We start from the raw sequence: 14,263 nt of genomic DNA on the forward strand, positions 1-14,263 counted from the left end.
TCGATCAAGAGATCTAGAAATAAAGCACTCCTTCTGGGAGCACAAGCTAAGTAAGATAACCCTGGAAAAAGAACAAGTATGCATTTTGTTATATGAAAAAATGGATAGTACATGAGCACTATATCATATAGTTTGAAATAACAAACCTGTCATGATGGCCTTTGAAATATCTCAAATACTTGTTATCATGTAACGATAGAAGCCGCAGAGATTCTGGTTCAACTAATCATATTAGTAACTGGAACTGGAACAAGCATTTCACAGAGTCAGACCAAGCCAATTACTATAGATCCAACAACCAAGATGTTCTTTCTTATTGGTAACCAAGGAGATATAGAGGGATAGAGGGATAGAGCTAGATAAAAACAAGGAGATATTAAATCAGTGCATTGGTAACTAAAAACAAAAGAGATATATTATATCATTAAATGAAGCTAACACACTCAACTCACCTCTACTCTGAAGGCACGCTCCCCTTGCTTACCTTCTCTGCGTAGCAACTTGATTGCTGCCAAAGTACCATCACTTAGGACTCCTCTGTACATCAAACCAAACCCTCCATTACCAATGTCATTTGTTTCACTGAATTCATTTGTGGCCACTTCTATCTTCTTGTATGTGAAAACTTGTACTCCTTTGAATTCAGGTGCTGCTGGTGACCTACCATCAGACCAAGGGAATGCAAATTCATGTGATGATTTGCATAAGCAGTTAATTCATGCCTAGAAACACATAATTACCATGCAAATGTATTGAGTGTTTGCAATTTACCTGGACTAGAACTAATGCTCAACTTTGCTGAAGCAATGAATCTGCTGATTGTGTCATGAAGCCCTCTTGGATTCTTATCCTTGCAGGCTCCATTCTTATTGGAAGACTTTGTCGACGAAACAAGAATAGGACAAAAAATGGTGAGAAGTACGGTAACTGTAGTGTGTAACAACCCAGTGTTTCGAGTACGAGAGATATTTTCTGAAGGCACGGATTTCTCCGGCAGATCAGTAAAGGGAACACCTCTGATATATCATCAAGCATCTCAATCCTCATTGTCATTATGTCATCCTTAAGCTAGAACCTCTTCTGAGGCAAGCTCGATAACGCAATCACGAAGAACCTAGTTTTTGAACCGTACCGGATAGGAGTTTTAATTCTGATTTTCGTAAGTAGTCTCAGTTTGAAGAACCAGACTCGATTCATGAGAGAAGAGAGATAATAGTATAATATTAATATTATATTAGTATTAGAAGATGCTTGAATGATATTATAAGGTTACCTGGTCAGTTTTAGTTAAAAACAGGAAATCGGTTTAATTGGGTTCACAGTTTACTGGTGCAGCTTAGCACCAGCACTCTCTGATGACTTTAGCAATGCTAAGGCCTCATCATACATGTTCTATTCTCATAATAAATATGTTACTAGTGTCATTTATGCTAGTAGCTCAGAAAATAATTTTTAGAGATGTTTTTACAAGTGTTTCGATACATATAGTTTTAGTAGTTATACACCTGAGATATTTTAATATTATTTTAATCCACCTCCAAGCCAACCAATCACAACTCACCTTACACCCCCCAAGACACTCCAAGTCTGGTCATTTACTCACTTTGGCCAAAAATGAGAAGAGAGAAAAGAGAGAAACTTTCATGACACTTAAATCTTCAAAGCTTGATTTCTTCTGAACTAAAACTCAAATCAAAACTCCGATTTCACCAAAATGGTCCTCTCTTCTTCCTCTACATAACCATATAACATATCAAGGCTGGAAATAAGGTGAGATGGCTGTCTCCCTCCCTCTTTAATTCGGTTTTCAAGGAAATATGCTTAAACAAGTGTTTTCTTGATGTTCTTCCTTAGATCTCTTGCTTAGCTTGACTTGTGAGCCAAAGATCTTTGATTTCTTGCACGTTTAAAGTGAGGATAACCTTCCTAAGATGCTTCTGAAGTTCGTTTAGTTGATGGTTTAGATTTTTAAAGTTGTTCTTGATGTGTTTTAGGAGGAAAAAGTGCTTTAAGAACACTTCAAAGAGTAACCGAATTTAGAGCAGCAAATCAAGGTAGAGTTTGACGAATTTAATCTTGATTGATTGTGTTTGAGTTGTGTGATTATGATATGGTTTGGTTGTGCTTGAATTTGATTGTTTATATGAGTAATTCTTGTTGAAATTTTGGTGAAAATTTGATGAAATTTGATGAAATTCAACCTATGAACTTGTGTTCTTGTGGCTGCTGGAAAAACGAACCCTAATCCTTAAATTGGGGTTCAATTTGTGTTGAAATCATGTGGAAAAGATAGGGTTTTAGTGGCTGGAAATTTATTATGAATTATAGTAAAAATTGGTTGCTGAAAAGACTGAAAAACGGGTATAAACAGAGAAAGAATCTGAAGAATTTATGAAGAACATGAAGAACACTTTGAGTGTGATGAAGAACATTGGAGAACACCTTTTAGATCTTAAAAAGGGTAAGGTTGTAATTATTTTGGTGTTTGAGGGGTTATTTTGTAATTTCTGAAGGTTAGGGTGGTTAAAGTAGAAGTATTAAAAGTTACGGGCGGTAAAAAGTAAATTTTAAAGGTTAAAGGTTAAAGTAAAGTTAGTTTTCAAAAATTTAATAATAAAATAATAAATAATAATAAAATATTAAATAATAATATTTAATTAAAAATAATATTTTAATAAAAATAATAAAATAATACGGAAAAGGTAGTTTTTTGTAAAAGCTTTAGAAAGACAACTTTAAGCACATAATCTCATAATTACCTTCATAAAACACTTAGAGAGTGGTAATAACATGTTAGTGAGGCAAAGATAAAAGAAAGATAAAAAATTGAAGAAAAGATAAAAGTCAAAGAAAAAGTCTGTAAAGTTTTAATGACAGAAACATACAGAAATTAGTGAACGAACTAGGGCAACATAGTTAGTCCTTGAGTTGCAACTAGGGTTAGGTATAATATGAAAATTTAAACTGTTTCAGTATAGACTTGATGAACCTATACTTGGGACATACTAACTATTCATACCGAAATTTACATAAGCTTTAAATACATACGTTAAACAGAAAAATCAGAGCAAAGTAGAGAGATACCGAGAATAGAGTAATCAGAGCAGAGTAAAGAGACAATGAGAAAAGAGTAATATAACAAAGAGAATATAGGAGAAGAGTATAAGAATAAAGAGTTAAGCCTTGTGGCATGATGTTCTGTTGTATGTTCATTTGCTGCTTTTCCATTGGCCCTAGAGGTCCTGTAGGCCCAAGTTCACCTACAGTGAGTTGTTATTCCTATAGGCCAAAGTTCACCTGTAGTGAATATCAATTGTGCATCTCAGGGTGTTGCTCCTGTAGGCCGAAGTTCACCTATAGAGAGTTGTGATACCTGTAAGCCGAAGTTCACTTACAGGGGCGCCATTTCTGTAAGACGAAGTTCACTTACAGAGGTGCCATTTCTATAGGCCGAAGTTCACCTATAGAAAGTTGTTGTGTTGTAATTGAACTATTCCTATAAGCCGAAGTTCACTTACAGAGGTGCCATTTCTGTAGGCCAAAGTTCACCTACAGAAAGTTGTTCTGTTATGTTTAGACTATTCCTGTAAGCCGAAGTTCACTTATGGGAGTGCTATTTCTGTAGGCCGAAGTTCACCTACAGAGATAAAGCCATATCTAGGGCTAGTTCCTAGGTAATGTCGGGATGCAGGGTGTAAACCGACACGTGAGCTCATGGCCTGCATAGGACAGACATGCATCATACTTGGTTGTGTATTTTCTCTATTATAATTGTTGTATGAATATATGCTTTCTTTGCTTGTATTCTATTTTCTGTGTCTGTGTTCTATTTTCTTGTATTCTTCTGTTTGTGTTCTGTTTTCTATTTTCTCCACTTCCTCTATTTATCTATCTTCTGTTAACTGTTTCTCTATATTCTATTTTTCGTCTACCAAACAACACGGAATTAATGAACTTAACTAATAACCCCGGCCCTACTAAGAACTTCCCAGTTCTTACCCCTTCTCTCTCCCTTCCCCCTTCAGATGGAAGCATGAGTACCCTTCCATTGTTCGCTGACGATCGTTCCCAAAAAGGATTCTGCTCTAGGTAGTCTTCTGAGTCTAGGGTGAATCTCATTTTCTGTTTATATGTATATACTGTGAGACCATCTAATGTCTGCACCCCGTTTGTATGTGAACTTTAACCTAAATCCTGTGTACGAGACTCCTGTTGTGTGGCTACTTGATGAGGTACCAGAGAGACATCATATGGCAATGTCTAATCGTGCAGAGGAGTAACAAAATGATGTTCTACCTTTTGATGATGTTCCACCTGACTTGAGTTTTGAAGACTTAGAACGTACTTTCCCTCGCTTTAGTAGTTTAGAGGGACTAGGTGAGTATAGGGTCTAGGCTAGCCTAGGCGCCAGCTTAGGGACTTCTTGAACAGGTCAGGGCCTGGGATGTTGTATGTATATATATGTATATAGTTATTATCTAGCTATATCTAGGGGTGTTCTAACTAACAGTCTATACTCTAATAAAGGCTGAATCACCGAATGTTGTCAACTACTTGTGATGTATTTATGTGTGGTTATTTATAACTGTTTTATCTATTATTATTTGTGAATTGATTATAAATGATTTTGTTTATTAATTCAAACATTTTCAAAAAAAAGTACCTCGTAAACTAACTACGCTTTTAACAATGAATCAGGCTCATATAATAAATAGTAGATAATAACTAGGAAGACAAATTAGTAGCGCTTAGTTTCCGGTATGATCTAGACATATTGAAAATTGGGTCGTTACATAGTGGCCACTGCAATGGCTATGAGAATGGTTTTAGAGGGGAGATGAGCATGGCTATGCTCATGATTTTCTGAATGCAATTGGTGCTGTGTGTAAACAACTATATAATGTCAATTCTACCAACATATAGCCTGCAAAGTCCAAAGTTTCTACTACTATATAGCCAATCTAGTCTATCAATCTAGTCTACCAATATATCAATAACAACAAAAACTCAACAACATAGCAAGAAATTCAACAAAACAGCAACAACAACAATAACACAACAGCAACAGCAACAAAGACACAGTAATTACAAAAAAAATAACTAAGGCAATAACAACTCAACAGGATAGCAAAGGATCAGAGAACAGAGGATCTACCGAAATGACACAGTGAAGCAACAGGCAAGACGGCGTGATAGGAGGTGTACTAACCTTTTAACAGCAGCTTACATATGTTCAACTCCTCTTAAGTTAGTCACCTGCAAGCATTAAACAAAATAGCAGTTCAAATAAACATCAAGTTGGAGAATAATTAATCTGAAAAAAGGCAGGAATGGAGAGAGCATAATAATGGGAAAATAAATGTAGAAATATATGCCAAATGTTTGGAAGAATAAATAATTAAAAATTTTGGAGAACCAAGTGCGAAAACAAGAGCCCTAAAAGAGAAACAAGACAATGGAATTTGGAAGTTCAGTAAAAGTAACAGAAAAAGTTCTTGTGAGCTCGATTGAGAGAGAGAAGACGTGTAAGAGAGAGTGGAGAAGGACCAACGTAGGAGGAGCAACGGCGGCACGGCAGCAGTGAAGCGACGGCGGCACGAGCAACAGGAGAGACAGTGGCGCGAACTTGAGGAGCGACAGAGGCACTACAGGAACAGAGCATGCCGGCGCGAGCAAGAGGAGCGACGGCGGCGCAAGACGGAGGAACGACGGTAGCGGAGAATGACGGCGGCGCAACCGTGAATTTGGGGTAGAAAAGGGGAAATTGTGTTTCTGGTGATTGGGGAATTTGGGGATGAAATGGGGAATTTGGAGAATTGGGTTTCTGAAATTTGGAGGCGGGAAGAGGTCGCGGGTATTTGTGTTTTTAGTGATAAAAATCGACGGCATATTTGTCGATTTTAATTTATAATAAAAGTAATATCTTAGACGTCTATTTTATATTTTAAATCTACACCGTTTATCTGATTATAAAAAGTGATCTAGACCATTTAAATTTATCGACGGTAAACGTTGTCGATATTTTAAATAATAAAATCGACGCCATGTTCGTCGATTTTAAAATAAAAGTATTTTCTATCCCTTGTTCGTCGACAGTGTGACGATAATAGAACCAAGATTAATTCATCATAAAAATATCGATGAGTTGGCTATCAATTTTAATACTTTATTTTTAATTTTTTTTGACAAAATCAACAACAAGCCGTCGAAAAATATCGACGGTAGAAATAACTGTCGATTTTTGGCGTCGAAAAAAACACTTTTTCTTACAGTGTATTCTATTCTATTACAAACATTTCAAGTAACTATAACTATACCATTCTATTCTATTCTAATTTAACACACAACAAAAGTCATTAATCTTTGATTAAATATTTAATAACATACTCATAATAATAATTAATTCACTATTTGTTTAAATATTTTTGAATTTTTTTAATAATTATTATTACAGTATATTTTTTTACTATAACATTATCATTATTATTTTTATTAAATTCAAATATTAAAAAATAAAAACTTACATAATTAAGATGATCTAAATAATTATCAATGTAAAGTTTTGGACGGTTGACATCTTTTATTTTTCGTCTCCTAGGCATTGTTGAAGAAAGCTTGATGATGGTGGTGGTCCTATTTTTTTTTCCCTGGGACAGTTAGTGCTTCAACAATGGAAGAAGAAGAATAAAGATGGGGGTTGGGGATGGAGAGACACGGGAAAGGGACAATGAATAGGGGATGGTCCGATTTGAAGCATACATAAGGCTTTAATACTGGGAGCTCTGCATGTGTGACGCGTGGCATTGGGGGCACAAATCGGACGGTCCGATTTGTGTACCTCCAATGCTTTAAATCAGAGCGTCCGATTTTCTTCCCTCAAATCGGACCATCCGATTTGCTTCTCTGTGTCGTCACAGCCGTATGATACACCCTACACTCCCATAATAGTGCCATACATCATAATGGTCCCAATATTAAAAATAAACTTTGATCGCAAATTCGGGTCATAATAAACAGAGTTTTAAGATAAAAAATATAGAAAAATTAGTAGAATTTATTATTTTTTATTAATAGTTAATTAATAATATTTAAAAATATAATATTAAATTATTAAATTAAAAAATTAAATTGATGATTAAAATATTAGACAAAAATAATAAATTCTATTGATATTTAAATTTTTTTCTTTCAAAAAATAAAGTTAGATCGAAGATAAAATTTTTTTAATCCAACTAAATTTTTTTTAAATTATTTTATTTATTTTAAATTTTGAATAATAAATTTTAAATTTTAAAATTAATTAATATTAACTAATTAAAAGTCAATTCCTAATACTTTATCTTTTCGAAATCAAACCAAACTAAATTAAAATTGTAAAATTCATACCATACGTTTAAATCTGATTCATTAATTTTTTTTTTCGTAATTTTACTTGGTTTCTTAAATTTTAATTATTAGAACTAGTTGAATTTTGAAAAATGATTGAGATTTGGAAATGGTTGAGAAGAGTTTCAGGAATGTTTGGATGGAACCCAAAAAGGATGGCAGAGTTCGAATTTTAGAAGAGATGTTGTTGAAATTTATAAAAATTGAAAGTTTCATTTGAAGTTATTATTTAAAAAGATTTGGTTTTAAAGATTATATGTTTTAAGTTTGATTTATTTAGAAAAGAATGAATTATGCTCTTATTTGAGATTCTTGATGAACAGAATGAGAAGATGGATGATGGTGATTGAATTTGAATTTGAATGAAGGAAGATGAGAATTGATTTTAAAGTATGATTTTTGAATGAATTTGGAAATGAGATATAAACTGATGATGATAATGAATTAAAAGTAGATGTGACTTGCAAAATTGAGATAAATTATTGACCCTCTGTACGTAAGATGTGACCGGACACTTTAACTACCCGGATTCCCCCATGGGCATGCATATATATATATATATATATATATATATATATATATATATATATATAATATGAATTTGAGCTTTGGGCTTTGTCTCTCCCCATGGATGAGCTTGGAATTTTTCCATGGATATTATTGAGCTTGGGAATGCGCGTACAGAGGGACTGTCCAGTGGTTAGCTACCAGGACATGTCGGGTTGGCTGTATAATCGACAGATGAGCTCATTAGCCATAGGGTAGGTATTCATCATATGCATCTATGCGACATTGTTTGGGTGTGCATATTGTAATTGGTTTGCCTATGTGAATAATTCTGTTTAATTGCTAATTGCTATACTTGACATAACTGCTTTTGATTGTGTTTGAACCTCATTACTTGTGTTTGCGATTGAAATTGGTTGGGTTGTGGTGAATTGGATGTTTATTGAGCTGTTTGGGCCTGAAGCCATGATTGATTATGTGATGGGCCAGAGGCCGTGATTAGTTTGTGTCGTGGTTTAGTAAAGTATGAAATATCAAGTGATGCGGATTTTGAATACCTGCAAACTAACCGGCAAGTGCACCAGGTCGTATCAAGTAATACCTCAGGTCAGTGAGGGTCAATCCCATGAGTATTGATGGACCGAGCAACAATGGTCAAATGAATCACTTAGTCAGGCAAGCAGAAGGTTGTATTTTGAGGGTTGTAAAACGCATTAAACAGTAAATTCAGAGAATTGAAAAGCAGCAATAAAAGTGGTGTGAAATATATAAGAGAAAATAGTTAAGGCGTCGGAGTTGTTTATTCATTCGGATTAAATTTTCTTACCAACTATTTTAATCATGCATGATTTATTTCATGTCAAACTGTAATTGACTAAACCCTAATGTCTTAGTGATTTAGTTTTCTCTAACCCAAATCAACCGCCAATGTCTTAGTCACTTAATGTAGATTAGAGGGTTAAGAGCAATTCTAGTATATGGCCACAGAAATTCTAATTACTCAAATCTAAGAGGATTATATGTCACGTATCCCGATTAGTTCAAGTAATTATCAATTTAGGAGGAATTTGCTTTCAAACTATTGTTCAAGCGAGATAACTTTTTCAAGAACCATAAGAACTCATATAGAATAAGGGTTATATTGTCATTCTACCCAAATTCATAAGATGAAGAACAAAAATAATCCTTGAAACTAAATCAATACATTAATTAAAATAGAAAAATAATAATTTCAATCCATAGAAATAAACAGAGCTCCTAACCTTAACCGAGGAAGTTTAGTGGCTCATGACTTATGGAGAAAAAAAATGTTCTCCAAAGTGAAACATGCAGAAGAGAGAAATTATTCTAAAAGGTGAATCTTTTTCCTTTTATATCTAATGTAATTTGATTTAAACTAAAATAAAATATTAAATTCTAAACCTAAAAGATTTTATTTGTAAATAAAAATTACAAAAATAAAAGATAAGATAACAACTAAGAGCTAAATCCACTAAAGATGCTCCTTTGAAGATGGATAAATTCGGATTGCCTAGCACTAAACTCCACTGGGCGTTTAGCACCCCAAGAGGGCAGAAACTCTTCTGAGTTCGCTGGTTGCTAGCGCACTAGCTTGGCGTTTAACGCACTGGTTGGCAGCTTTGAAGCTTCTCCTTTTTGCTAAAAACTATACCAAATTGATCCAAATTTCACCTGAACTAATTAAAACACAAAAATAATGCAAAGTAGCATCCAACCAGGGCAAGATAGGATTGAGAAATAAGCAGAAAATGGTTACAAGATGCTCACGCATCACAACACCAAACTTGAACTGTTGCTTGTCCTCAAGCAACTAAAAACAATATAGGACTGAGAAGAGAAAAATGCCTAAGACTTGAGTGTTCATTTAAGCTCTTGTCTAATCACTGAGTGGGATTTATGGTACTATAATTCTGAACAGGTTTGGCATCTCACTATCCCTTGAAACTCAGAAATTTTGATATCCTGCAGAACTAGAACTCAAATGATATTATGGACTCTTTTATTCTTTTGAAGCTTTGATTAATCCTTGAACACAGTTTTTTCTTTTTCTTTTCTTTGGTGCTTTGCACTTTGAGCTTAGCTCGAGACAAATACACCACAAGCACTTGATAGGGGAGCTCTTTTGAAGTTTAATTTTTTCCTTTTACTTTCTCCCAGTCAGTAGTGCTCAGAGCCTTTGGCATACTCTGTATTTGTATTTGATCTCGACTCTTAGTACTTTGTCTCAAGAATTACTTGACACATTCACACCATAAGCATATAGTTAGGAAAACAACTCATTTGAGATTTTTAATCATTTTATACCTTCCTAACCATTGATACTTAGAGCCTTGGACCTTACTTTTTTTTTTTTTTGCTATTTGTTTTGCTTCAACATCCTTAACATCAAGATCAAATATGCACTGTTCAGTTCATACACTCAGAATTATAGATAATACCACCACATCAAAGTAATCAGAACAACTTATAATATATAACTTAAGTCTCTTGCATTTTACTACTTTTTTTCTTTTTCTTTTGATTTTTTAATTTGTGAGCAATACATGAGACACTGATAAACCACTATTTTATGGTTTATCTTGTGCTCAATTGAGTGGTTTCTATCTACTCTTTACCCACTTATTCATACTATTTGCATGGTTTTACATTTGCCTTCCAAATTATGTGCTTTGATTGAAAACATGCTTCTTTGATCTTATATTTGCTTATTAGTAATCCTCTCTTATTACCATTAGATGCCTTTATATGTGTGTTAAGTGATTTTAGATATTATAAGGCAGGAATGGCTTGGAGGACGGGAAGAAAGCATGCAAAAGTGGAAGGAATGCAAGAAGTTGGAGAAATTGCTAAGCTGTCCAGCTTGACCTCTCTGCACTCAAACGGCTATAAGTTTAGCTACAGAGGTCCAAACGACGCGGTTCTAGTTACGTTGTTAAGCTAACGTCCGGGGCTTCGATTTGATATATAATATGCTATAGTTTCCCTGACGCTAGATGATGCGACCGCGTGATCCATGCGGCCGCATCGCAGTGACGGAAATCCAGTGTGGTAAAATTCGAAACCAGTGAATTCTGGACTGTTTTTGACCCAGTTTGCGGCCCAGAAAACACAGATTAGAGGCTATAAAGTGGGAAAATGCATTCATTTATAAAGAGGCTCTCATATTTACAATTTTAGGAGTAGATGTAGTTTTTAGAGAGAGAGGTTCTCTCCTCTCTCTTAGGATTAGGATTTAGGATTTCTCTTAGTTTTAGGAGTGACTCTCAATCCCAGGTTTAATATTCCTTTTACTTTATATTCCTCTTTTTACTTTCAGATGCTTCAATGCTTGTATTAGATATGTTTCCCAATTGGCTTATGAACTTTTCATGTTAAGATCTGCATATTTTATTTAATATTATTTGAGGTATTTCATATTTAAGATTGCTTTGCTTTATTTATATTAATGCTTTTAATTTAATTTAGATATTTTCTTCTTTTTTGGCTTTGGTCAAGTAATTGGTAATACTTGAGTTATCAAACTCAGCAAGTGATTGAAATTGGCAGATTTTGCTTGAGCTAGGATTGCTCTAGCACTAGTCTCTCCACAGGAGTTGACTAGGACTTGAGAATCAAGCTGATCAGTCCACTTAACCTTCCTTTGTTTAATAAAGGATGACCAAGTGGGATTAAAATCCAATTCTCATTACAATTGATAAGGATAATCAGGATAGGACTTCCAGTTTTCATACCTTGCCAAGAGTCTATTTTATAGTTATTTATTTTATTTTTATTATCATTCAACATACTGCTTCCTCACTTTCAAAACCACAGTTTACAAAACTCATAACCAATAATAAGAACATACTTCCCTGCAATTCCTTGAGAAGACGACCCGAGGTTTAAATACTCGGTTATCAATTTAAAAGGGGTTTGTTACTTGTGACAACCAAAACGTTTGTACGAAGGGATTTTTGTCGGTTTAGAGACTATATCTACAACGCGACTGTTTTTATGACATTCTTTACTGGCAAAAATCCTAACGTCAAAATGGCGCCGTTGCCGGGGAATTGCAAACGTGTGCCTTATTATTGGTTATTGTAAATATTTGCTTTTTACTTGTTTATTTGTTTCTATTTTTGTTTTTATTTTTGCTTTTTCATAAATTAAGAGGTTATTGGTTTTTATTTAGTTATTAAATTTTTTTTTTTCAAAAATTTGTTCTTAGTGTTCATCTTGATCTTCAAGTTGTTCTTCGCGTTCATCTTGACCTTCAAGCTGTTCTTAGTTGTTTTCTTCATTTTGATCTAAAAATTTGAAATTTGGTGTCATTTTATTGTTTTTCTCTTTCCTCATTAAATTCAAAAATATTTTTAATTAATTTTTTTCGAAAAAAAAAATTTTCAGGTTTTTATTTTTAAAATTTTTATCTTATCTTATCTTAATTCAAAAATCAAATTTCAAAATTCAAATTTAAACATTTTCAAAATTTAAAAATTTTTAAATTTCAAATTTCAAAATTTAATTTTCAAATTCAAAATTTAAATAACCTTTTAATTTAAATTTATTTTTCTATTTTCATTTTTAATTTTCATTTACTACTATGAACTCTCACCCCTTTGGCTATGAGTCTGGTTACAATTATGTTGCAGGAAGAAGAAATTACAATGAGAATAGGCATCAAGGTTGGAACAATCAAAGATGGGAGGAGCCACAAGGATTTGATCAACCCTCATGGCAACAACCACCTCCAATGTACTATCAACAACCACCACCATATGCCTATGAACCCTTTCCTCAACACAACTTTGAACCACCATACTCACAAGCCTCTTTCCACCATTCACCTCCATATGACCCTAACCTACATCCACCATACCAACTACCTTATGAACCAAATGAACCATACATAGATCCACCCCAAACCTCCATGGAGAAAGCACTTGCCAATCTAAATTCTACTATACAAGCTCTCATTGCCCAAATCAAACCACCAAATACCTTCAACAATCAACCTTCAAGCTCTAGTGCACTTCCTTTTCAACCACAGAATGATCTCTCCATCCCATCACCACCATCCATGGAAGAGCACCCACATCCATCAATCCAAAAGCAAGATGATCCCAATTATGCTATTGATATGGAACAGGAAAGAAGGAATCATCTTCGCGAATCCATACTTCATAAAGAGCTAGAGGAGGCCCTACGGGTAAGGGTAGGAGAGACCCTTGAAAATGAAAGAATAGTTGAAAGGAGTTGTCATAGAAAGAAAAACATCGAGGATGAGTACGACTTTATACTTGAACAACTGGACAAAGCAGCAATTATTAAAAAGGAAGAAGTGGTTGCAGACTTAAGAGATGCTGTACCTCCATTGGAAAGTCCAGTCACAGAGCCTCTTTCCATGGTGTTTGATGTTGATATTGAGTAGAGCGTACAACCTCCAAAGCATATCACAGTTGAAGACTTGGAAGAGGTTGGTCAAGAGATGGAGATTCAAGAAGAAGAAGCACAACCTCCCATGCCCTTGGAAAGCAATGAAGAGAAGATTGAATTGGAAGAAAGCTACCAAGAGGAAGTGGTTGAAATTGAAGAAGCTTGCAAAGAGGTGGTAATTATCAGAGAAGAGCATAAGGGAGTGGAGCTTGCAATTTCATTAAAAACCCCTCCCCCTAAGTTGCCATCATCCTTCACAACATTCAAGTGGGTAAAATTCATATCCCATAGCTTTCTAATTCCACTTGAATATGGGCTACTGGAGACGGATGGTCAACTTAGAGCTCTTTATGGCATTAAGAGTAAGAGGAAGATGGTCAGTGGTAAGAATTATCCTGCAAGGTTCATTATGGTTGGAAGCTTTAAATTTAAACGCAAAGGTTGGTGTAAAGCTCAACTGAATGGGTCTAGGAAGTTGTTTGGAAGCTTCAGTGAGAATTCTAAAGCTGAACCACCCGGATGGAATCATGATAATCATCAAGAAGACGGGTGCAACAGCAAGATCTGGGACCCCGAAATCCATTCTATCAATAACCACTCTTGGGGCCTGGTCACTTGCTTTAACTTACTTGAAGGCCTTCTGCGCCTAGTTTGGGACCCCGGAGGTTACTGGAATCACAAACATTGGTGGAGATTCCTGGATGAATACAAGCATAAGCCACCATAACAGGAAGCTCACCAAATGTCCAACTTAAGGACTTTAACTAAAAGTGCTAGGTGGGAGACAACCCACCATAGTACAATCGTTCCTTTTTAATTTTTTATTTAGTTTTATTTATTTTTGAGTTTTATTTTATTTTATTATATTGAACCTGGAGTTTTGCATCACATTCACATTAACACCGCATTCTGCATATTTTTTCAGATTATCAAA

The 14,263-nt window shown here is 34.6% G+C and overlaps 1 pseudogene; it reads left to right on the forward strand.

The window, feature by feature from the left end:
* The first annotated feature begins 12,496 nt into the window (after window positions 1-12,496).
* On the forward strand, window positions 12,497-14,056 carry LOC148550993 (uncharacterized; annotated as a pseudogene).
* Window positions 14,057-14,263: the final 207 nt, after the last annotated feature.

This window comes from Arachis ipaensis, chromosome B7 (assembly GCF_059453495.1).
Source record: "Arachis ipaensis isolate K30076 ecotype BB chromosome B7, ASM5945349v1, whole genome shotgun sequence".
In the NCBI taxonomy this organism is placed as follows: domain Eukaryota; kingdom Viridiplantae; phylum Streptophyta; class Magnoliopsida; order Fabales; family Fabaceae; genus Arachis; species Arachis ipaensis.